This window comes from Sturnus vulgaris, chromosome 1 (genome assembly GCF_052056855.1).
Source record: "Sturnus vulgaris isolate bStuVul1 chromosome 1, bStuVul1.hap1, whole genome shotgun sequence".
NCBI classification, from domain to species: domain Eukaryota; kingdom Metazoa; phylum Chordata; class Aves; order Passeriformes; family Sturnidae; genus Sturnus; species Sturnus vulgaris.
The window spans coordinates 146,543,892-146,569,476 of NC_142243.1; the positions used below are offsets into that span (position 1 = coordinate 146,543,892).

At 46.2% G+C, this 25,585-nt stretch overlaps 1 long non-coding RNA gene across 5 annotated transcripts in view; it reads left to right on the top strand.

Annotated features, from left to right (window-relative positions):
- The first annotated feature begins 2,170 nt into the window (after nucleotides 1-2,170).
- The window catches only part of LOC106860581 (uncharacterized), a 154,964-nt gene continuing 131,549 nt past the window's right edge, over nucleotides 2,171-25,585 (top strand). For all 5 annotated transcript variants that reach the window (XR_015808524.1, XR_015808525.1, XR_015808526.1 and 2 more), the window contains exon 1: nucleotides 2,171-2,250. This is a non-coding gene — a long non-coding RNA (uncharacterized LOC106860581). The remainder of the gene's footprint in view (nucleotides 2,251-25,585) is intronic.

Sequence of the window (25,585 nt, forward strand, 5' to 3'; positions counted from 1 at the left end):
AGCAAAGTACTAGTTTTTTACCACTGCTTTTCCCAAACTCTGGAGTGGGAATGGGCTTGGAGAAAAAAGTGTGTCAGACTCCTCCAGAAAGTGTGTCAGTGTGCTCCAGAATAAAATGTGTCAAGCTCCAACACTTGGCTCTTTTCAGCTGATAAAATGAAAACCTTTGGTCTCGTGAGTAACCTTAGATTTTGATCTTTCTCTTGAGTTCACTAACCTCGGGAAGTAATTTATTTAGGACTTGGTCTCCAGCCAGTTGTAGGAGTAGGGCCCAAAGTGATCTCCACCTTTCTTCCTCTGTAGCAATTTGCTGAAAGGGACAGCACAAAACCTTTAATCTACTGGCTCAGCAGGGCTCCCACCACACTTACACGAGCATGGAAAGACTCTTTTTTCAACCCAATGTTGTATCTTGTTAAATTTCAGGATCACAGAGTTGCAGCTTGGATTTATACCCTAATTTCGTGCCTTTTGAACAAGCATGTGCTTCTCCTGTAATGACAGGGTAGTTTTTGCAGATCAGCTCTTTCTTGAAATAGTCAAAGCATTGTAGGGGAGTTGGGAACATATTTACTAATTAAGTGGAGCAGCATGTGTTATCCACATGAAGATGTCACTATGCTGGGTAGAGACAGGCTTTGTGCAGAAGCTGATTAGCCTGGTGTGGCAGTGGCAGCTACCAGGCTGGGCACCAGAACCCACACAGACGCCAGCAGCCTTTCAGGTTATACACACTGCAGAAGTGACACCGTAGCTTTCACTTCGCTGCAAAGGTTCTGGAACAGCAGGATTCTGGGTTCCCTCCTGGAGAGAGCAATAGCAATAAAAATCTCACATGGCATTGTGGCTTCTACTTCATTTTGAGTCCAGCCTGGAATCAAGGATATACATTTCATTCTTTCGTAGTTTGTTAAAAAAAAAAAAGTAACAAAAAATGGAAATAAAGTTTGTTCCATCCGTATACTGGAGATTTGCTCTTTTCCTGTTTCAAGAGTCTGCAGCCTGTTCTGTATTCTTCGAGTTCTTGGAGGGCTGCAAAGCTACTTTCTACATTTGTATGTGGGATACTTGTATCCTTCTCTCCTGTGATAATTTGGAGACAGACATGATATATCAGCACTTGGGAGAATGGTATTTAAAACGGAAAAAACCCATAAATTCTATAAGAAACAAATCTGCAGTGTTTGGGAGAAACGAGGCCGAAGGCTTCTGCTGGGGTGAGCACCCGCGGCGGACGGGCAGTGAAGGCTCCCGTGCTGCCCATCCGCTGATGCTGAAGCTGATTCCGCTCTTCGCGGTACCTACCCGTGCGAAGGAGCAGGACAGGGTCCCGGAACCTCCCTGCGCGCCTCCGCGCCGGCTTTCCCCGCACCTGCGGAATTCCGTCGGAAAAAATCTGGTCTTTTACTTAATTATTGAATTTCAAGGTACGCCGAGGCTTGGCCGTACTGGCGTTGCGGTGCGGTGCCGACAGTGTGGTGCGGAGCGATGCCGTGCGGTGCGGTGCTGGCAGTGCTGTTCTGTGCGGTGCCGGCCGTGCAATGCAGAGTGGTGCCGGCGGTGGGATGCGGGACGGTGGGACGCGAGGCAGGAGCGCGGGGCGGGTGGTGGGATGCGGTGGGATGCAGGGCAGGAGCGCTGAGCAGGCCGTGGGATGCGGTGCGGTGAGATGTGGGGCGGTGGGATGCGGTGCGGTGAGACGCGGGGCAGGAGCGCGGGGAGGGTGGTGGGATGCGGTGGGATGCAGGGCAGGAGCGCTGAGCAGGCCGTGGATGCGGTGCGGTGAGATGCGATGCGGTGGGATGCGGTGCAGTGGGATGCGGGACGGTGGGATGAGGTGGGATGCGGTGCGATGGGATGCGGTGCGATGGGATGCGGTGCAGTGGGATGCGGGACGGTGGGATGCGGGACGGTGGGATGCGGTGGGATACGATGGGATGCGGGGCAGGAGCACGGGGCGGGCTGCGCTCCTGCCCCGGGCTGCGGCCGCGGGCGGCGGGGGGCGGTGACGTCACAGAGCCGCTCGCCAGCACAACGTTCCATTGAGCCGAGCGCGTGCTCGGGCGAGCACATGGGCAGCGGGGCCCGCTCCGCTCCGCGCCCGCCGCTCCGCTCCGCGCCCGGCCCGCCCGGCCCCGGCCCCGGCCCCAGCCCGGCCCCAGCCCGGCCCGGCCCGGCCGACCCCTGCCATCAGCGGGCCGCGGTGAGTACCGGGGCCGCAGCGAGGGCGGCCGGGTGCGCGGACAGGAGGTATTTATTTATTTATTCTGCTTTTGCCTTTACTTCCCCCCCCACCCCCCCCGGCCGCGTTGTTATCCCAGTCCCCGGCGGGGCGTGCGGGTCGCGGCGCAGTTCGGAGCCCGGCGCGGGGGGTACCGCGGATGGGGGGAGGGGAGAGTGCCTTTCATATTATTTATTTATCTTTGTTAAAGCGCTGGGTCCCCCGTGGCCTAAAAATACCGACTGCACCCCGAGACCCGTGCGGATGGGGAGGAGACGGGGCAGGGGCACCGTCCGACGGCAAGCACGGCCGCGATGGGGTGACCCGCAGCCACGGGCCCATCCCCCGCAGCTGCCCCCGCCCCGGGCTGCCGGGCTGCGGAGGGAGCGGGGACGGAGAAACGGGTGCGTCCCGCGGTGTGCGGGGACCCCCGGGGCAGGGAGGTGACGGGGGGGGTCCCTGCGGTGCGGGGCTGGACGAGCCCTCTGCAACTGCGCGGAAAATGCGCGCAGCGCGCAGGCCGGGGCGCGCAGCCGGCCTGCTGCTTCCCTGCTGCCTGCCCTGATACCTGCCCTGCTGCTTCCCTGCTGCCTGCCCTGATACCTGCCCTCTCTGCTTGCCCTGATACCTGCTCTGATACCTGCCCTGGTACCTGCCCTGCTGCCCTCTCTGCCTTCTCTGCCTGCCCTCTCTGCCCGCTGCTGCTGCCTCTCCCTGCAGGGTCAGTTAAGCTTTAACCCACGGTGCTCGGCCACCCTTAGTGTGGTCGGCCTGGTCTAGAGCTGAATATCAGGAGGGCCAGAGGAATAGACTGGGAGGATTCTTGGCATGTTCCACGGACCGTTTCTACAAACAATTTTTTAGGCCGTCTTTTCCTCAAAAAGTTGTTTGGGGTTTTTGAGTACTTTAATAGGCCTCATTTTGTTTTTATACCTAAATAATACTGATGTGTTTCCATTGAGAGGGTGGGTGCTTTAGGACTTGCATCTCAGTCTATTAAACTGTTGGTTGCTGCATCTTAAAATATCATGCATAGAAATCCCAACAGAACCGAGAATTGAATCTGAGCGATGCTGCAGGCCTTCAGTGAGATCTTTTTAATCCCATCTAAACAAGTTTAGACATGTTGTCCTGGCCACATATCTGGTCAGACACAGTGAGTTGTGAGCCCTACACTAGTTCCTCTTTATCAATGATAAAAAATTTGCATTACTTAAGTCATTGACTTGGAAAAAAAGAGCTTTTTTGAGGGTGTATTAGAGTATGTTAGCCATTGCTAAATACAGAGAACATAGTTATGTTACATACATGTTACAGCTGCATGAGATGAGAGTGTTTAATCACTAGAGCAGAAATGCAATCTCACTAATATCAGTTTGCACCAACTGCAGTCCACTAGTGTGTATTATTTTAATAGTACTTAAATACGTAGTTGCAAATTAGGAGGATATTTAAAAAATGCAGCTCTGAAATGTGGACTTCACTAATAAAGAAGCATAATCTGATACTTAATAATGTGTCAGAAACATCTAGTTTCCTTTCAATTGTGATTTTAAAAATTATTTAACAAATGTGTGTGTTTTCTAAGCATGTGAGGCAGTAAGATGCTCTTTTGTGCTAGGAGCTGCATATCTCGATAAATGTCAGTTCACAGTCCTGGGAGGTTCAAGTCATTTTATATTCACTATGCATAATTTTAGGAATGCACCTCTAACTTTATTCTTTCCCCCTCTCTCTTCCATCTCTCATAGCATTAAGTCAGGAGCGTGGCTTACAGCTATCTTAGGATTGTTGTAATTCGAATTGGTCTGGCTGTGCTCTGTGCATGTTAAATTATTATTAAGATAATTAGTGGTACAGGTGCAGTTTGTCAGCCAGTGGGAACGCCTCTATACCTGTTTGGAGTAAAATGTACATGTGTGTGTTGCATCCTCGGGAGAGGGGCTGCCTGCACAGGGACAGCAGGAGCAGTGTCAGCTCGCACAGCCTGGAGGATTTGGCATCCTTTGCATCTGCTCACTGATGTCCAGCCCACGTCAGAGCCGTCTGCAGTCACAAAAATAAGGAAGGGCTCGGGCCTGCCACCTTCGAAGAGTCTATCTGTTGCAGAAGGGAATCATGTGTTCCAATTAGTTTGTAAATTGGAATGTTAGCTTCCTGGGTGAAAGTACACGCTTGGAATATAACTTTGGCTAAAGCTGACGGATTTCAGAGGTGATGGTGAGTTGTGTGTCCTGATGGCAGCATGGTTCTGCAGCTCTGTGTTACGGTGTGCTCTCCTCTCTGTGCCCCTGCACAACCAAAGCCCAGCTTTTTGTTTCATTAAGGACTTTTTTGTTGTTAGATTGGATCTTATGCTTAACTCTTTGCAAGATTTGAACCATGTCTTCCTGTTTTTAATCAGAATGTTTTACAAAGGCAGCTTATGCTTCCTGGCTCTATATATTTAATTCACTTTTTTTAATGAGAAATTGCTGTCAGGGGAAGCTGATGTGGAGCAAGGCTATGGGAAAGAAAAGTGTATCTGTGTTTTCAGGATATTGCTGCATATTGTGTTCATTTAGCACCTTTCAGCTGAATGTGTTCAGTGCATTATTACAATATCACTTTTACTACAGGCCTCTTTCTATACACTTTCTCAGTAATTATGCTGGTGCAACACTACTCAGAATTGCAAGGCTGTGCTTATAAGTTTGACAGCTTAAATGATATTTTCACCCCAATGGTCTATGCAGACAGTAGTGCTGGCAAACCATGGATATTTTTTTTTTCCCTGTGACATGGAAGGCATTTCTGCTGCTTGCAGGATTACTGGGGGTTTTTGCTTCCAGTAGATGAATTTAGCGAAATGTAGTGTCAGGAACTTGTATTGCAGTGCACTGCAGCTGTGTGCCAAGCAGTTCAGCAATGCAGATGGGTCCATCAGAGCCTCAGAGGAGTCTCTGTGCTCTCAGTGCATGACTGCTGGGATGGTGGGCACGACTCCCTGGCTTCTCAGTGCTGGCCAGGGGGCTGGTGGTGTGGTGTGATGTCCTACTTTATGAGCCAAGAGGGATGCAGGGCTGCAAACTGAGCTAGCAGAGAGGAAAATGCATACCTGGTCAGGAAGCTTTTGCCTTTCTGCAACAAGGTGATACTGATCTTATTTTGAAGTACAGTGTGTTGTTTTCTGTCTCCTTGATGGCTGTTAGCTCTAGTTCTGAACACCTGCATGGTTCCTGGTGAGATTTATGAAGAGCGAGGAGAGAATAAAAACAGTCTGTGTCTTGGACTCATTATCACTGCCTATAGGCACGTTTTCCCTCGTCACAGCTGCATCTGCTCCTGAGATTGTCCATCTTCTTATGTAGCAAAGTGCTCAGTGCCCTGTCAAGCAGTACTGCTGTGTGCCTGCACATGGCATTATTATACCTGGGGGTGCAGTGCCTGTCATTTGCTCACCTTGTGGGTCCAGTTCCTTGGAGGACAGTGACAGATATTGTTTAAAACAGGGCTTGCTGATGGTGTTTTTTCCCCTGTTGCTTCAAGGGTGCCAGATAGAAGCACTGAGATGGTTACCTGGAGAATCGGCTCTCCTCAGCTGAACACAGCAGCTGCTGTGGCTCAAACACTGGGACTGGCCAGGCATGTGGAGTGGTCTGGACGTGTATGATCTAAAACATCCAGATGTGTATGATCTGAATCTTTTAATCTTTTAATCTTTTAATGCATGCCTGGATGGTCTCATTCGTTATGTGAATTCAAGGTATGGTGCGAATGGCAAAGTGGAGCTCTTTCCTACAAATTGGGGTAGGATTGTGAGTATTGGGGGTGCACGGGTTGAGTATCACCCAGTTTTTCCGGGCAGGTTTGTCCCACCCCTTCTGATGCCTGTGCGGTCCCATCTTCACTTCTGTTGGTATCTTATATTTGTCAGCAGATACTACAATTAAATCTCCCATCACCTCAAAGGAAAAATGATCCATGAATTCCTGCTGATATAGTGCATCATGCAGGAAGGAGCTCTTGAATGCAGCAGGGACAGGCAGAGCTAGAACCAGTGCCTGGTAAATAATTCAAATCAGAAATTATAGTGAATTAGAAACTAAAGTCAGGAGTGATTAGCTGCTAAAACAAATTGCCAAGAGAAGGGGCAGGTTTTGTCTCTCAGTCATTTCCGCCTTAAAACCTGAAGAAGCAGTAGAAGAAAAATTACTGCATAGGTTCCTGCAAATCAGCCTGTTACGAAGTGTCTGTACCATAGAGGGGAGGTTTGACCATGTCCCCCACGCTATGAGACGGGGTTGTGCAGGTGTCAGGAGCCCACCTGTGCTGCTGGGGAGTGGACTGAGGTGAGCTGCAATGTGTGGAGCACTTCCAGCCCAAAGCCCTGGAAGGACTGTGTGTTTGCATGGAGGAGTGCCATTGCACAGAAAAGTGTCTTTGTCATGAGATATTTTGGAAATCAGCTTTTTGTCACCTCTTCCATTGTCTCAGTCAGGAAACCCAGTGCCAGATTATGTACCTGGCCAAGAGCTGCAGGATTTTGGGAACATTTGAGGGGAGAGATTTACATCAGTAGGGTTGTCATCTATAAACTGGTGGCTTTTCCAGGCACAGAACCCAGCTCCTCTTCTAGAGGTAAGAATGAATGACAGAGAAGCCTAAAGAAAGCCTGAAAAGCTCTCCTGTTTTGGGGAGAGGAGGTCCTTGCTGAAAGAGCAGTATTCAGAGCTGTAGGCTGTTTCCTTAGAGGCAGGTACAGAACAGAGCTGAGTGGGAAGACCACATCCCATCATGTAGCTTTGTAAGCAGCTTGTAGAGACCCTCAACACAATGCAGGTTGTGTTGGGAGCCCCCAGATTTTGAAGGGGTCTGGTGCATGGATTTTAAGGTGGAAAACTCAGGTTTCCTAATCACCATAGTCATCATCATCATCTTCCCTTTGTCCAGCTGGATGGTCCAGTCTGCTTGTCCCTGGCCTTCTCTGAATGGCTGTTCTGTGCTGCCTGGCTTCCATGAGTGCCTGCTGGTTGGGTGCCTCATCTGTGCTTTAGCTTTACTGCAGGAATGGAGCTCATTCAGGGGCATGTCAGCCCAGTAACACCTTTGGTGTGGATGCAGCATCCTGATTCTTTGCTTGCATTTGGTAGAAGCCATCACATTAGTACCACTGTGAGTTCTCCTGTTTCAGGGGTTTTCTGTAAGGTAGCAAATCCTATGGGTTTGAAGTCATTCCTAATCAGGCATGGGACAGGTTGTCTGCTGCCTGCTTAAGTGTTGCATGCCTGTTTTCTCAGGTAATTTTGTACCTTTCCTGAATTCCCAACAGCTGGATTTAAGAGGTTGTTTGCCTCATTTTTTTCCTCCCTGCCAGTAGAGCAAAAACTTTGGATCTTTTCACCAGTACTGCAGGAGTGGCATCCTGTCAGGTCCTGTATAGATCTCAGCTGGTGTTGGGGAGCTATTGCCAGCAACTTAAAAAGGAGAAGAAAAATCCCATTTAGGAGTATTATTTTTTTTAAAAAAAATCAGCAACCTGCAACTCTTGATTAGCACTTTGTATTTTGAGGCCTAGATTTGATCATACTGCAACCATCTCATCTTGAAAATGTTGGCTGAGCAAAATCCCAGCCAAAAGAAAATACATTGCATCGCTTTGCACAATTCCCTGCCCAGGCAGGGAGTGAGGCCTGAATGCACAAGTGGAAGGGGCATGCTGGCTGTGCAGGGAACATGTGGTGCAGGAGGCTGGAGACTCTTACAGCCTCTGTAGATTTAGGAAAAGTGACTTTTCTTAGAGGTCTTTCAGTGAGGTGCTGTGTTGTTGTAGCTTAGTGTCGGATCAGGTATCACTGTCCCTGCCTGTAGTGCAGTGCTGGCATTTTGGTGTTGTGTGTGCTTGTTTATGTGGTGGAAACAGCAATCCTGGGATCCTGGCTGAGCCTGTGGGATGTGGAGCAATCACAAAAGCCCAGACTGTGCTTGAACCTTGACATCTCCCTGACTGGATAAAGCACTAGTCCCTCTTTGCTAATATTGGTGTTTGGTATTATTATTATTATCTTTATCAGTAAAACCATCATTATTATTTTATAAACTGTGTTGTAAACATAATGTTTATTGTACAATCATGTAGTCATGCTATAGCAGTCTCTAGAAGTGATGTACCAAAGCCCATTTATGCTGTTAATAGGTAGTTACAGCTATCAGTGCCCTGGCCTGTAATTTAACACACAGAGCAGAAAGCTACCATACATCCTCTTGGAAATATTTAGTAATCTTTCCAGCCCTATTTAAATAATAATAATGGGTTGTTTAGTTTTGATCTTCTTTCATAAGAGTAGGAAAGTCTGAAATATATTTTCCCAGAAGTTCTCCTGGGGGGAGCAAAGGCCAAGAGCTTCATGCTGTGGCACAGGCAACTGGGGTGCTGCTCAGGGATTTTAGAAGATGTTTGCAGTTTAAATTGCTGAATCCTTGGATTTACAGGTATCTCATATCTGGTTTTGGTTCTTCCTAGTTAGCTTTTGGGGGTGAGCAAAGCTTTACACATTCCTTAAATGTTAAAAAGGCTGCTGTTAGATTATAAATAAATGCTAACAAAAATGTGCATGTATATGGTGTTACAGAGGAAAATAATCAGCCTTATCTATGAGCTAGGAGGTTGGACTGGACACCCAAGGGGGTTCTTCCCAGCAGTATGTCTCTGTTTTTGTGGTGACTGAGGCAAAACTGAAAAGTTGAGCTTTGGGTCTCTATTTGTGGAAAAAGATGGAAGGAGGCCCAGTTTTCCTGCATACACAAGGAGAGTAAATAAATGTGATTAAGATAAACAGGTTCAAAGAGGAAATTTGTCTTGAAAAGATTTCCTTATCTTGGGTTGTTAGCACGAAGACCCCTGCTTGTTACAAGCATCTTGAAAAGATAATGGGGTTCCCAATGATTGGTTATGGGGGGAGTTTGCTGGCTCAACAAGCCATTTTTCTCCCCCCAGCTTCTACTCTTCTGCTTGACTCTTTCATTTCCAAATGTGTCAGGGCAGCCACTCTATTTCCTATGGTTGTTCACAGCATAGAGTAGCAGAGCTCTAATGTCAGGTGGACCTCAGAGCCTCGTAGAAATGGTTGAGATCCTGTGCTTGACATGGTCAGAAATTGTAGTGATGACTTGTGTAAGCTGCTCTTTAAGGGGCAGGTCTGGCAGCTGCAACCAACACAGCCAGACAGAAAGAAAGCTTTTGAAAACTTCTTTCCAAGCACTGCATGTTTCAAGTGCAAATGTTGAGGGCCTGGAAATAAGACCTTCCCTAGCTCCTATTTTACTTTGACAGGTAAGAATAAGTACTGGCTTTTCATCTTTCATAGCATGGTTAATGGCCATTCTTCATATGGAGGAAGAAAAGGGAAGGGAAATTTTCAGTGATTTTTGTAATTTTAATTTTAAGGATAAGTGTATCAAGTACATTCTACAGGTTACTAGGAACTGGTTTGGATATAACTATCTTTGAGATTGGTTGTAGCCTGTTCAGAGCTCAAGATGTTGCCATTACCATAATGTACAACATTATATTTCCTAGGGGTTCAGTCTCTACCTCTCTGTTGGTACCCACTGTCCCTGCCTTCCTTATAAATCCTGATGAACTGAGAGATTTTTACCAAATACCTAATTTTGCAGGATATTTTTAATAACTTTTAGTGATTATTTTTCTTGGATGCTTTTTTGAGGCAAATTACAATAAATAGGATTTAAATTCTATTAATTGACACCACCTCATGGATCACAGCAGTATGGTAGGGAAATGGATGGCAGGGATCCAACAACCTTCAGTCACTTGTCCTGATCCATTGAGATTGGGAGAGCTTACGCTTGTTCTTGATTATGCATTTCACCTTCTTGTAGTAATATTAGGAGTGCTAATGTTCATGGTGCTAAACACCTGTATTTCCCTCTGCTTAGCAAATCTGGATGCTGAACAGGTAAAAATGTTGTCTCCAGTGTGGCAGCAGAAAGACAGCTCAGGCTGTGAAATGTGCTGGTTTTGTATTATGATGGTACGAGATACGATCAGGGGTGGGCTGACATGTGGGATCCATGCTCTCTTGAAAATCAGGTCTAAATCTCTTCAAGACCCATGAAATACTGGTTATAACATTCCTATTTTATTTGAAGGTATTCAGGGATTTTGGTGCCTATTAGAGGCTGCCAAGCATTAAGGCTGAGCTCCTGTGGCTGCAGTTTCGCTGGACGCTTGGCTAGCAGAGCAATTCTGCACAGAGGCTCCTGACTTCCTTCCACAGTGGCAAGGCTGTGGAAGGGCATCAGAAGAACTAGCCTAAAGTCACATATGAGTTCTTTGAAGTGTCTGGTACCACAGGAAAAATGATGAGATTCCCTCCTCCCACCAGTGTTGGCACGTGGAGCCCCACGCTGCCTTGCAGGAGGTGACCTGGCTGGGCAGCCCAGGCTCAGGTGACCACAGTGTGAAGATGATCAGTTTAAACTTTTTGTACCCAGCTGCTGCCAGGGAGCCAAGCTCCTGACTGCTGCTGGCTCATTGACAAGGAGCAGCTCTCTGAGCTCCAGCAGTGCCCAGGAGCATGGGGAAGGAGGTGAAGAGCCTGCTGCTGCCCTGCTGTACACACGTTGTCCGTTGAGTGGGAGGGTTAGGAGTGCTCTTGATTTTCTTGATTTTCTTGATTTCTGATGATAAACTTTCTTCTTCTGGTGTTTCTCTCATCTCTGGTTGTTTAGCTGGTCCAGCACCTCTTCATGGGAAGAGTCCTGGTCTTGTCCTTGACATGTGCTGTGTCTTGGCTTGACAACAGCAGTGACATAACTTGTGCAGGGAGCCTGTGAGTGGAGGGAGCACCAGCCTGTCCAAGAAGCTGCAGCCCATCTCGGCTGTGTGTCTTCCTTTGCTGGCTACTGTTGGAAATACAGATAAAGTGTTGAGACCTTTTATTCTCTCGGTAGTGTGCTCCCTGAATTGCCTCGGGTAGCAGGAAGATTGCTTAAAACTTTGTGCCAAAGGCCATATGAACTTTCTGCAAGGAAATGAAGCTCTGCTCTCTGAGGGTCCAGTTTTGCATAAATTGTGCAACCTCAAGAGATAAGGATCACCACAAACCTCGTAATAGTCTGCTCCAAGTTATGTTCAACTGAAGGTCCTTTTCCTAAATATATAGCAATGTTTTGTATGATGGTTAGAGACAGTTAAGGAACATAGAAGCAGAACAAGACCCTCCACTGCTGGGTTGGAGGAAGGAAAAGAAGGAACATGTATCAGATGTTAGTTCATCAGCTAATACAGTACCCAAAAGATAATATGGTGACGACTGCAGTGTTTAAATAGCGTTGAGAAAAATGCAGTTCCAGTTACCCTCAGTGGTTTGAGACTTCTAGGAATATAAAAAAATGTTAGGAAATTGCAGGAATAAGATATGGGCCCAGATGTCCTTAGCTCTGCCCTCCCTTTCTTCATTCATTTAAAACTATGGTTAATTATTATAAATTTTCTGCAGTCACAAGACTAATTTGTAGCACCTTGTTGTATTAACAGGTCCAAGCAAGCTCTACTATCTAGCAGATGTGTTACACGTTAAACTTCTTTTTTTAAACTGTGTTGCCTCGTTTATCACTGGGATGGTTCTCCAAAATTCCAAGTAAATTAATGTAGGACTCTTGGTCCCCCTCTGTTTTGTGTGCCTCAAAATGTGATGTTCAAACAAACCAGCAGTTAGAAGAGGAATCTTGAAGTGAAGATCATGGTGGACATTGTGGCCACTTTAGTTAGGGCTTGTTTCTGTGTGGTTTGATGGATGTGGTGGTTCTCATGTGGGCTTCTGCTTACTGCTGGTTGTTTCAGTAATGGGGGATCTTTACACCATATCCATTAGTGGTTAAAGCAGGAGTTCAGAGAGCAGGGAATAGCTGTGTCTTTGCTCCTGCTGTGTTGTGGTTAACCCCTTCCCAGCTTCCTGTCTATAGCAGGATTCTTAGATGTGCCCATCCAGGATTGCCATGTATGGTGAGTTGACAGTGTCTCCTTTGGCATGGCTCCATTCTGGTCAGCCTGCCTTATTTGTTTCTGCTTTCTATCTTTATCTTGGTTTTACCCTAGGTCATTGGGTCTCTGGGACAGGGTCTGACCTTTCTGTTCTATTTTTGTATAGCATCCAGCGCAGACACGTTTGGTATCTCAAGCTCTTGGTGGTGCTGTATGTAATGCCAATAATTGACAGTGCTGATATTCCTCCTGGGCATCTGTGGCTGTTTGTGCACACGATGACCATAAACACGCTGCTGTAGAGTGAATTTTCTTCGATAACTTGTGTGTTGTTTCAGCTCTGAATTGCACTGAAACTGGCAGCCAGCAGCCAGCTTGGTACAAGAAGTGTACAGAAAGCATTTCCATGCCAGTGAAAACCATCAGTGCTGACCTGGCTAGTGGTGAAGATGCAGAATCATAGAAACTGTAGAATGGTTTGGATTGCAAGAGACCTTAAAGATCATGTAGTTCCAACTTCTTTGCCATGTGCAGGGGTACCTTCCACTAGGGCAGGTTGCTTGAAGCCCTTTCCTATGTGACCTTGAACACTTTGAGGAATTGGGAGTACACAGCTTCTCTGGGCAACAAGTGCCAGTGTCTTACCACACTCACAGGAGAGAATTTGCTTTTGTCCAGGGCAGTGTAGATAAAGCATGGCACGATGTTTCTACTTGTGGTTGTATGAACATATCTATATACAAGTAACATTTCTTGTATTTTATACATATACAAACATATGTGTTAAAGCATAATTGCCTGTGTGTATCTCTAACTTTGTTTCTTCCTCCTAGTTTCTCTCCACTTCTTTGTTTCTGTTCCCCTTTGTGATTGAGTCTTATGCCTATGGCATTTTTCATAGGCTTGTTTCCCTTTTTTTTTTTCTTACCTTCTTTCTCCTTTCTTTTCTATTCTGGATTTTCATTCTTTACCTTCTTGTCCACATATTTCTCCTCCAGGTTGGTTTATAATTTCTGTTTTGCATGGCTTCTCCTTTCTCTCACCAGGACAGGTTGGCCAAGCCACCTCTTAACCTCTCAGCACACCCCAAGAGTTGGTGACCTAAGCTGTGCCCTTAATTCTTGGAAAAAAGGAATAAGAGAATTGGAACTGCTCTCATTTCCCTTCTTTCTAAATTATTCTCAGCCTGAATGTTTTGTTTTCCCTTTCTTGCTCTGGATTGCAGCTGCTGTGGCTGAGGAGGTATTTCTCAGATCTGATGATTAACAATAAAATTGAGGTTAATGGCTGCAGTTATCCCCTGCACCTTGGGATCAGTGGTTTCCTTCCTTGGTGGGTGCAGTCTGCACTCCAAGCCCAGACTCTGAATTCTTTCTGTTACTTCTTATCTTCTTGCCACTAATTTTAGTAGCCTTCTCTGTTGTGCTGCAAGCCCAGGGCTTTTTCACCAGTTTTCAGCTGTGTTCTGCCTTGTGGAGGACTGAGACCCTGATTTGTGGTGGTTCTGTGAGGCACTGATGGCAGAACTTTTGGCTATGGGAAGATTTGAGCTGGTGGGTTTGTGTGTGCATTGGTGGTGGCTCGAGTTTAACAATCCCCATCCTCCTCCTAAGAAGATGCCGCCTGGGAAGAGCAGCATCGGGAGCAGGAGCTGGGGACTCATTCTGTGCAGCACTTCCCAGTCTGTGCAAGCCAAACTGCCTCTTTTAGGGGTTGACTTGTAGACAGTAAACCAGCATTTCGACTGCTTTCGATTATAGAAACAGAGAGAGCTGAAATGGGAAAGGCTTTGATGTTGATGATCTGCAGAACATGCTCAATATTGCTTGACAGCAGACATTTTATTCTCAGCTGCATCAGCCTTGCAGTGAGCGCTTTGTTTGGGTGACTTTGCTTGCACAGATGTTTTCAGATGTTTTGGTTTCCTCCCTCCCCCCACCCCCCCCCAAAAAAAAAATCCTCAGACTCAGCACTGCATTTCCCATCCCGAAAAGCCAACGCTTCTAAGCCCCAGTTTGTGGCATTGGCTATTTTCTGTGCATGGCAATTCCTGATGTGCCGAGCCAGCACTCCCTGGGGTCAGCTCGGGTGAGCTCTGCTGAGTGTGATTTGGACACACAGACCTGTGGGGGGGCCTTTCCTTCCAACAGATGGAAAGAGGGGTGGGGTTTTTTTGTTTCTTGGAAAGATGTAACCCGAGCAGAAAATTTCAAGGGATGTCATCAAGGTGAATAAACAGAAATCATACTCCAGACTGTTCCCTGCATGTGGCTGATTATTGTATGTGAGGATTCTTATGTGAAATGTGAATACTCAGTGTCATGTTTCATCCAGGATGACGCTTCATTTTTTTTCCCCCCTCTGCAATTCAGACTTTCACAAGTTGTGCAAGTGTCCTGTGCCTCTCACCCCCACCCCTCAGCCCCCTTGAATGAGGGGCTATTTTAGGCCATGCTTATAACCTGATCCTGCTGATGCCTCTTTCACCCAAGGATCATTTAGTGAGAATTGGTTGGGTGATGTGCTATTTTCAAGGCACTCAGGCCCGATCCCATTTCACTTGCTTGCCCAAATTTTTTTTTTTTTCCTGGTTTAGTTTGGCTCAGGACTGGGCTGTTTATCTCGTGAGTTTGGTGCTGTCAGTCCACTGAACACAGTGGTGGCACCTGAACTTCTCTAATAGCTGCAGCCTCAGGGTGGGACACTGAGTGACACTGGTTGACTTGGGGAATGCCAAGGACCTTGGCCTTGGAAAGCATAAGGAGCAGATCATGGCTGAGGTAACGTGGTAGACAGCTCAGAAAATTTGTTTCTACAGCCAGGTCTACCTAATGCTGAGCTGTCACTGCACGTCCTCTCCCGTTCAGTGCTGCTGGTCCTAAATTTTTGGGCTCAAGTGGGGTAGACTTGCTGTACTGGGAGAGATACTCATGTTGTTCTTAACCAGCATCCTGTCTCTGGCCCTGGTCAAAGGCAGGTGCTTCAAAAAAAACCAGAACAAAACAAAACAAACTGTAAGTGAAAGTGAAATAAATGACTGAAAATTAGCCAGGTCCTTTGAGCAGTTTTCTACCAAAACATTTCAAGTTCATGGTGGCTTGTGCCTGAGTCATGCCTACTCACCAGAGGCTTGGTGATGAGTTGTAGGTGGCAGATTCCAGCTAGTTTACAGCATCTGAACAAGTAAATTGTTCCTTTCTTCCTCTCCTCTATCTGTGTGTGGCCTTTGCTACTTTAGTGTCTCTTTTAAGCAGCTTAAAAGTTTTTCTAAGTGAAATATGCTTCTGTGCTGCAGGTCAGAGACAAATATAGCTGATGAGTTGAAAGAAGGCCATAGTATGTGTTATGTCACCTTACCCAGTATTTTTTTCTTTTTGTGGTGATTCTGTGCTAACTCAAAATGGAAAATCTCTTGAAAGATGTTATTTTTCCTATTTAAAGAAATTACAGGCCAGAATACCATCCACTGCCTTAAGCTGCATCCAGTAAAGGATTAACCCCCCACCCCTCTTCTCCAACCCAGCACCATGTGTTTGGAAAGTGAGCGTGTTTGCAGCTGAGCCAGCTCTAATAATAATAATTCGTGTTGAGAAGCACAGAGCAGCCTGTGATTAGCAAAATAATTATTGCATAGTATATAAATTGGGAGTTGGGGTTTTGACAAGGCAAGAGGAGTGCACACTGCAGCTTCCTGGGGCAGCAGAGGACTCCTGTCTTCCTGTTGATGTTCTCCCTGTAAAGTTGGGTGCAGGAACTGTGCAGAGCAAAACATGTTTGTAAAATGATTGCTTTTGAGTTTTTCCAGTAAATTCTGATGATGAAAGAACAGCCAAAAACCTTAAGAGTAAATAAGAGTTTTACACTGTGCTAAGCTCCCTGGGGTAATTTTTTTTTAAATTTGGATGCAATTGTTGGATATGACTTCTTTGCTTGCATGGAGGCCAACTTTGACTATCTGTTGGCTCTGGAACCTAGAAAATAGCCTAGGAACCCTTCCAGAACTTCTCCTTCATGGGTTCTGGTTCAGATCCTGGTCTCTGGGATGGAGAAAGATGTCTCTATTACAGGAGTCTGCTCTGACAGGTGTAAAGGTAAGTTTTAGGCTCAAGCTGGTGATTCGTTGCCTTAAAATCTAATCTGTCCTGCTGCCTAGCAGCGAGCAGAGCATTTTACACTTGCTTTCCCCTCTGTGCTTGGTCAGCAAGGGCAGAGCTGCACAGAGCAGGTGGGGAGGTGGCACAGGGCACACACACACGGTTGCCACTGGCCATCATTGGTGCAAAGCTTCGGGGCAGAGCTCGCCCCAAAGGCGGGCCTAGGATCAGGGGCTGGAACTGATCTAGGTCAAAAATAACCAACACGGCTTGGGAGATGCTTCCTAAGGATGGTGGCAGGACAGGCATCCCCAGACAACTGATCTGTGGATGGACCTCTGCTGGGAGCTGCCCAACCTGTGTACCTTCCCTTTTTGTAACATAATACAAATTATGTCTGCAAATAAATATTGTACCAATAGAAAGAAGTCTCTTAAAAAAGAAGGTTTTGGTTAAAATGAATAGGGGGTACTTTTATGTCAGTCTGACTGAAGCCAGATGAATCTCTTCCAGGCTGCCTTAAGTGTTCACATTGGAATTATCCAAATAGGGCTTGAATCTTCTCCCATGATGCTTCCTACAAATAGTAGTAATTTTTAAAAAGTGCTTTAGGTAGGTTTGTTTTACTTGAGACAAAGCAGGTGGAGTGTATCCTTTGATCCTTCCCATCCTTTGTTTCTTGTGATTTTGTATTTTTCTTTCCTGTATCTTTTTTGACAATGATCAGAAGGACACGTGTGTCTGTGCATGTATGTGCATGTATGAATACACTTGCCACACATTCACACACACTTACCTTAAGCTCTTTTTCTGTGTTATAAAATGCATAGCTGCTTTCTCCCCTGTGTCAGAGACAGCTGGTATTGCCTACATCCAACCAAACAAGCCACTGAGTTAATACCATCACCATGTAAAGTTCAGGAAACCCGGTGAACGTTTTTCAAATAAGAGGATATTCTGGCGCTCTTGATAATCAGCCCCCCATTGTAAAGTAGTTTTGAGTCAGAGGTTTAAATCTTTGTTCCAGTGGAAAAGATTTTTATGGGCATCACAAACAGGCATTACATTCTGGGCTTTTTTTTAGCATAGTTGCTTAAAATAGCACAGATTCTGAACCCAGGGGAAGAGACAAAAGTTGAAACAATAGAAATCATGGTCTGGTGGCACAAACCTCTTGCCCCACCCCAGCCCCTGTTAGAAGTTTGGCAGAGGCAGCAGGCTAGATTTCCTTGCCATGAGACAATGAATTACATGCTGGTGGTTGCTCTGGGCAGCTGGGTTTCTGTCTTTGCTGGTGGTCACCCTGCTTTCGTTTTGAAGATGTCATAATATGGCTTTGGAAGTGAAAACTACACCAGTTTTATGCAGATTTATTCTCCTGCTTCTTGCATCCCTCTTGTATTTGCATGCAAAAGGCTTTCCTGGAAAATGTGCATTTTGAAAACGTGGTCCCCACGATTTTGGGTTTTGACACCTTTTTCTTTCCCTTTTTTCATACTGTGAGTAGGACATCCCCAAATGGGCCTGGTTCCTCCCACCAGTCCAGCGCAATCAATTCATTACCTTTGTTTTCAGTGGCTGGGGTTGCCATGGCAGCAGCAGCCCTCGGGATAATGATTTTGTCATTGCAGAGCAAGAGAGTCCACACCTCAGGGAAGGTGTGACTTGTGTGTTGAAGAGGTGGCAGATGGCTCAGAGGAGACAGTAGCCAGGTCAAGGTGAGCTGGGAAATCTCTTCTGATTTTCCTGTGCTGTAGAGAATGCTCCTGGGATGGCGGCTTTTGCCAGCAGCATTGCAGCAATGGAGCTCAAAGCTCTTAAATCTTCTTTTGCTCTTCATTCCTGAGCAGTCTGGTACTGAAAGGTGGCCATGCATCATTTTCTGCTTCCCCTTCTCATCCAGATGCTGATGTAGCAGCTGGGCACACTCAGATGTGGCATCATCCTTGCACCTGCTGTGCTGCAGGTGATGGATGTGCTGCCTCCAGAGCAGCCTCTTCTTTATCCTCGCAGGTCCTTGGTGGGACCTTCTCCTGGCAGGTGGGAAGGGCTCTCCTCTTATCTGCCCCCAGCTATCTCGGTGCATACCTCTGCTGCAAGCACTTCACCTGAGCAAACAAGAGCAGCACTTTGATTGCTGCTTTATCACACAGGAATGGCAGCTGTGGTGCAAAGAGCTTTTACACCGAGCAGGGGCTCAGACTGACAGTCCTTGGTCCTGGGTACTTCCTTCATTCTTCTGACCCTAATACTGAAGCATCTTTCCAAAATTAAAATGTGACAGCAATCTTACTGTTTTCTCTAAAATAGTCCCTGAGGATGGAGGAATGGGGAGGTTAGCATATGGAGCTGACACATATATTATTGATGAGGCCTTTAAATGATTAAACTATTTTTCCTTGCATTATTTAGGGAAATTATGATATTCATCATTAATGGAAAGATGTCTGGGGAAGTAATTCACAGCTGTAAATACCTTCTATCCTCCTTTTATCACTTGCTGTCTGTCTTCTCACGGCTCTTGTTTGTCATTTTGGGGTCGATGTTTGTCCTTCTGTCAGTACCTCCTGCTGCCTTCCCCCTTCATAAAGGTGACTCGTGGTTGCATAAGAATGAGGTGACTTTTATTCTGGATAGGTGACTTAATTTTCAGTGTCACCAGGGCTTACATAAGGGATGTAATAATCTGGATAAGGAAATAAGGTTTAGAAACTCTTAAGTACATTTAAGAGCTCTTTCTAGCAAATGTTATTCGTAGTTGTGTTCTTTATATTACTGTCAAGGATAACTGGAAGCATGAACAACCCTAGCATTAGTTATGCTTATCTCCCAGTGATATGATGCAGTATTATAGCTGGGGTTTATTGCAAAATGAGGCATTGTTAACTGATAATGTAGTTGTGTCAGGGTAGATTTTCCTCTGCAGAATATAGGAGTCCCTTTGCACCAATTAGTTTTACTAGATCCTTTGCACACAGCAGAAATACTGTTTACAGAGTGTGATTTTAAACATGAAAGTGTAGTTTTAGCTTTCTTGCTGTCCCACAGGACATCAACATCTGTTGGTGAAACTTGGGTTGACCTCCATATAGTAAATTCAGTCTTCAAAGGTAGTAGTCTTCAGTTATTAATCTAAAAGCAGTTTTTTAGATAAGAGGGTATTTAGGTGGAATCTCAGTTGTTGATATTCAGTCTTTTGGCTGAAACTTTGTCTGCCTCATGCAGAGTGGTCCTGAGAGGTGAGGTGGACAAGAGGAATGTGAGGTGCCTCCAGGCTAGGTTGGGAGGTGAGAAGCTAAGCTTCAAAGGCCTTTGTGGAAAGGTTGAAAACTACACTAGGAGTCAGCGCCTTCCTCTAGAGCAAGCAGAACACAAATAGCCTTAAGCAAAAAAAAAAAAAAAAAAAATCTAGGTAAGACGTTCTACCTCTTCTTCATGCTTATCCCTGCCTTTACTAATCTTTATTTCTGGTTTTCAGACTTCAAATCATTCCTGTAGGAGCCTGGAAAAGGGTTCATGCTTCTGTAACTTCTCCCCATACAGGTCTATAAGGGAAAATAATTTCTTTGCTTCTTTTTCACTGTGTTTCATTCACGTGAGAGGTGAGCGGTGCTTCTCACCTGACATCTCAAACTGGAGTGCCCTTACAGTGTGTTTCTGGTGTGACTGTGGGTAGCACAAGCAGGCACCTCACAGGTGTGTAGCAGCCTGGGAATGTAGTGGTTTTGGAGCAGACCTGTAGGAAGATGTCTCAGCTTTTTCTGTACTCTGTGTTTTGCAGTCCTCATCCTTTGGACAGGCTGCTGAACCCCAAAGCAGTTGGTTATGCAGGGCACTGTGGGGGAAGGAGGCCCCCTTCCCTGGCTTTCCCTGCCAATCCGTTCAAGTCCAAGAACATAAGGATTTATTGTTTTTCTTATTCCACCTAATCTCTGTACAGAGGCTCTGTTTAATATCTTACTCTTGTTTGAAATGTGGAATTCATCTGCTGCTATTATTATCCCAACACAAAGGGGCCACAAAACTCTTTTTGTTCAGCCTAGCCTGGATCACTTTGTACTGGGGATCATGGCTGTGGGATGGGGCAGCCCTGGCTACATCCTCTACAAAATAATGTTTTTCCCCTTATTCTGCAGCTACAGATCCTGTTCCTCTAAAAACTGTAAAGGTGGGGGGCCTCGTTACCTGAGGGATCTTTCATCACCAGTGATACAGAAAATGCAGAGGAGACATAGGGTAGTTTTCCTAGCCAGAAACCTCACATGTAGCCCCACTGTCTTGCTTCTGATTCCTTCCCAGTAAACTCTAGCCCATCCTCGGATTTAAACTGGGTCCTCTCCACATGCTTCTTGTAATCTTGTTACTTTCTTGTGACTGGCAAATGACTGCCACCTCTCTGAAGTTGCAGCCCTGTACCTCCTGGGAAGCACTTGGCAGCCAGCTGTCCCCTATGCCATGGATAACATCACATTTATCCCCTCCTGGGCTGTGCCTGTGCTCACAGCTGGTCACGGGGCTGTGCTGCCTTTGCCAGTGCTGAGCATCATCACAGGCACGTGGTCCTGGGGTGCAGCACTCGCTCCCTCCAGCCCTGCTTCGGTGGGGAAGGGAGGGAAAAATCCCCCGAATTCTTCACTGCTGACTGCAAAGGGCAATTATTTAATGGGATTTTGGCAGAGGGAGCCCAAAAAGGTTAGGCTGTTCTGGATCTGGGCCATGAGGCTGCACCGGATGAGTCACGGGGAGAGGAATAAAAAATCTCTGAGTCATAATCCCTAATACTACAGAGCAGATTTGCTCTGGGGTGTTTTCGTGTTCCTGTGTGCTGACTAATGTGCAGAGAAACAGTGAGAGCCCTTTCTCTGATCTTTCACCCATGAAGAATGCAGTGTCCCCCTCCTTGCCTCTGTGACTTACCCAAGCCTGGAGTCCCACTGCTTCCCAGGCAGCTGAGCACCACTCACCCTCCTCAAAAGCCCCCAAATTCCAGTGGCAGCAGGGTGGGCTCTGGTACTTTCCCAGCTTGGGGGACATGCCAGGGCAGGACCATGTGCCAGCAGCTGTTTGTGCCCCTGCAGCTCTGCCACCATTGGCAGCAGGGGGACAACCTTGAAATGCCTCATCTTGCAGTGGGCACCTGCTCTTTGAGAATCTCAAAGTGATTTATGAAGGGGATTCAGCGTGGTGGCAGCCACCCAGCACCTACAGCTCAGTGATAAAAATATGCTGAAGTGAAGTGAACTAGCTGCCATCTCCCTGGAGATATTCCTACAGCCTAGCTGAGCCTAAGACCCCAAGAAATTTGGAATCTATGTATTTTGAGAGGACATGTCAATTTTGCCATTTTATTCTGTCAGCCAGCTCTCACTGTACTTTCAGATTCAGATGGCACCATGATTCCTTGTATCTTAAATTAATTTTGATTAGTTCTTCCCAAAAGACATGTATAAAATCAACACTCATTGATCAAGGGCCCCTAGCCCTTTTCTTGCACTATATTGGGGCCAGGGATAGAGCATTAAACTGAGTCCTTGGGACTGGTCTTGTCAGCAGTGGCAGCAGCATTAAGAAGCATCAGGCATCAGGCATGCCCAAAAATGTGGCTGAGAGGCTGCAGGGGTCAGGTTGTGGGTGACAGAATGGGTTCCCCCCAAGAAAGGGCAGCTTCCTCCTTGGGAGCTAAGTTTTGGCTGTCTTGTTATTCTAATTGTTTAAGTTAATTTCTTGGATATGGTAACTGATTGACATTTTTTATGTTATATTGCCAATATGAATTGCTGGTTTAGACTCTTATGATTTAAAATAATATTTTTTAGTATTTTCTTTGCTTAAAAAGTGTAGGATTGAAAACTGGATGCATGCCTGTACTTGCTCACATACAGAAAAGTGGTGTGAGAGATTGTAATTTCAGTGAGCAGAGTTTTCTGTTGGAATATGAGACTGTTCTTTTTCCTTACAATGTCCTTAATCAATTTTTCATTATCACAGGTATTGGCGATAGGGTAAATGCTCTTCCCCAGAGAAGAGCTGGTAGCATCCTCATCCAGGAATGGCAGCTGGAGTGGCAGCTCAGAGCTCCTGGTGCTGGAACTGAGTTCCACTTCACTTGGGTTTTGTTCACCTTAAACTGCTCAGATAGAGCAACAGTTTGCACTGTGTCATTCCTACATTGTTTTGTTTGGGTTTCATTCCTCTCTGTAAGGTTGTATTTTGCTTCCTTGGTAGTATTTGCAGCTTCTCTGCAGGAAGAGAGGAGGCAGCATTTTGGAGGGCAGTGCACGATTGGGTGATGCAGATATCACTTATGGGAGGTTTTATTATCCACTCCCCTGTTCCTGGCTACAGCCCTTCTGCTGTGCAGCCCAAAGCAGAAAAAGAAAAAAATTCTTCAGCAGAAAGAAAAAGCTTTTTTTCTGTTTTTTTTTTCTTCCCCAGTGCCTCCTTAGTACTCTTTCCAAATAGATTGCATTTCCTCAGCAGAACTACAGAGGTTGTGGCTGTGGGTGTATTCTGAACTTTATTTTCATTTATTTTTCTTAATTTCACAGGCTCCTGGGACATCTTAAGTATGGGACAAGCCAAGGCAAACATGAGATGCCTTGGTTGCTTGTCTGTAGAAAGGACCTGGTATGCCTTTGAGTGTGAGGATAGGGAATTTGCAAGTCTCTGGATATGGCTTATTTTTTTCTTCTGTTGTACTTACGAGTTTTAAGGGGGAAAAGAAGTCTTTGTATATTAAAATGAAATTTTTTTAATACTACAGCATTTCTGAATATGCAAAATCTTCACTGACTTGATATTTAATTCTTTATCTTTTTTAGCTACATTACTTGTAGTGATGCAGATGTTGGAGTAAGTGCTCTTATACTTACATTCAGCTGTGCTGACCTGGAATGCAGACAGACATTTTCCAAATCAAGTCCTGCACTCTAGCATAGTATCACACCCCCAGCCTGCCTGGTTGCTGCCTTGGTTTACATCCTCAGCATAGCTTGCCTGCTGTGACCTGTGATGCTGTGATGGTGGCAACCCCTGCCTTATGAGCAGGCAGGGAAGGTGATAATGTTTTAAATAAATATCCATCCAGCTGAGCCTGGTCAGGGGTCTGAAATGAGAAGTGAATTCCCTTAGCAAACATCCCCATCCTTTATACCAAATCTAAATGAAATGGAGATGCTAATTAAATTCATGCACTCCTGGCATGTAGAAGGCCAAAGATGAGTGTGTTAAAGCAGGTGACACAATCCCAACAGCTTTAGTGGAGGGGGGGACATATCACTGCTGCTAGGCTTTGATAGAATGAGGGCAAACCTCTCTAAGATGCTGATGTTTCTGCTTTGTCTTATATTTGCATATATCCCTGTGCTTTCACAAGGCTTCTCAATGGTAAGTTATACATACACTAAGTAATCCTCAGCACTTTGGAGCTGTCATTGTACTTCAGTGGGAGGGCCTTGTGCTAGATGAGATTTTGTTGAAGGTGGAGCTTCTCCAAGAGATTGGAGCACCTCCACCTGGGACAGCCCAGCCATGCACAGCAAGGCCCGTCTAAACTCAGACTCCAGAGTAAATTTGTGTGCTATCTGAATTAAAAGCAGAACTCCTGGTTCTTCCTGACCAGCTGCAGCTGGAGCATTTTAGGAGATATATCCTGTGGGTTTTTGTGCTGGGATGGCTTGAGGTTTGTCTCCAGCTGGTTGCCCCTGAGCTTCCTGCAGGCTGGAGCACCTGTGCTCATGTTTTCCCCTATGTCCTCAGTGCCAATGAGACATATTTCAGCTTAGGTAGAGGCAGTGCTGCAGCTGTGCCTGTGTACAGACAGGCTTTCCCGTTTGCTTGGCTGAGAGTATGAAGGCAAAACCGGAGTCCCAGTTTTTTTGTGGAGCCTATGGGACCCCTCAGCAGATGTGCATGGAGAGACCTCCCTGTCTTGCAGGGAGCTGGGGGTGTCCTGGCTGATACAAACCCTGGGTCTCATGAGCAGCCTTGCAGATCCTGAGTCAAGCCTTACGTTAGAAGGCACTGGAATACAAGAAATGAATCCATTTGTGTATCCTGGTAGCTGTATCAGAGCCACTGGGGATGTCCAGGAGGAAATGGTGTCACATGTTGGCAAGGCAGCAGCTGCATTTACTAGCTTAGCTGAGATCTGGTCGTTGCAAATCTGCTGCTGAAAGGCTGAACTATGAATCTTGGACTTGAAAGTAATTTTTATCTAAACACAGGGATCTGAAAGCTGGAAACCTATCAAAGGTACAGGAAAAGTATCTGAGTACCTTTGAAAACAAATGGCTTAGAAGAACACTGTGCAGAAATCTCCAAAGACAGCCCAAACAAATGCTGGAAGTATTTAGGGAATAAGAAACTGGAGTGTCTGATGTAGCAGAGGGACTTCAGAGCAGTGGGATGGAGATGCACTGGGAGGTGGTAGGGACAACATCTCTATATACATGGAGAAGATACTGGATTTATTGCAGCATGCATCTGAAAGGCTTTCAGGAGTGGATAAAGGTGATGGAACCTTGCTTGTGGTGACCAAAATAACAGAAATCAGTAGAAAGCTCTGGTAATTCTTGTCCTTGGAGGAGTGGGGTTGTAATGCTGCATGGATCATGAAGGTCTCTTCCTTAGCCTCATGAGTTGCCAAGGCATATAATCTCATTAACAAATTTATCAAGCTGCATCTTAAGACTGATTGGGCTGCCTGCCCTGTGACTGCTGAAAGGCATCCAGAGCTTGGCATGGCCAGGGACCTTCATGCTGCAGCCTGAAGTCATTCATAGCCAGCTGATGCTCATTTGTTCTTGTGTCAGTGTTGTCCTTTTGCTTAAATCCCTGTTTCCATGATGCAGACAGCATACCTCTTACCTTTACATTCCCACTGAGCTGTGCAGGTCTGACACAGGCAGATCACTCTATCCTCTCGTCTAAGGAGGATTTGTCATTCCCCTCCTGCTTCTGACAGCTGGATCCTCTACCAGGCTCTGTTCAAACACCTCCTTCTTGGACATGAGCTCCCAGGGGAGGATGTAGCACCTCGGAGCCAAGGTCCCTGCTACTGCTGGTGCAGCCTGACGTCTTTAGGTCTCCCAGAAATATTTTGTCCTCCAGCTGCCAGCAGAGCCTCACTGCCTTGAAACCCTGCCACGCTGACATCCCCAGTTCACCTGCACTCACCTATAGAGAGAGGTGAAATTTCTAGTGAGACCAGCCTTAGCTAAAATCAGCCTACACCCAGCTGTGGTACTAAGCCCCAAGCTTGGTAGCTGTGGGAAAGGCAGT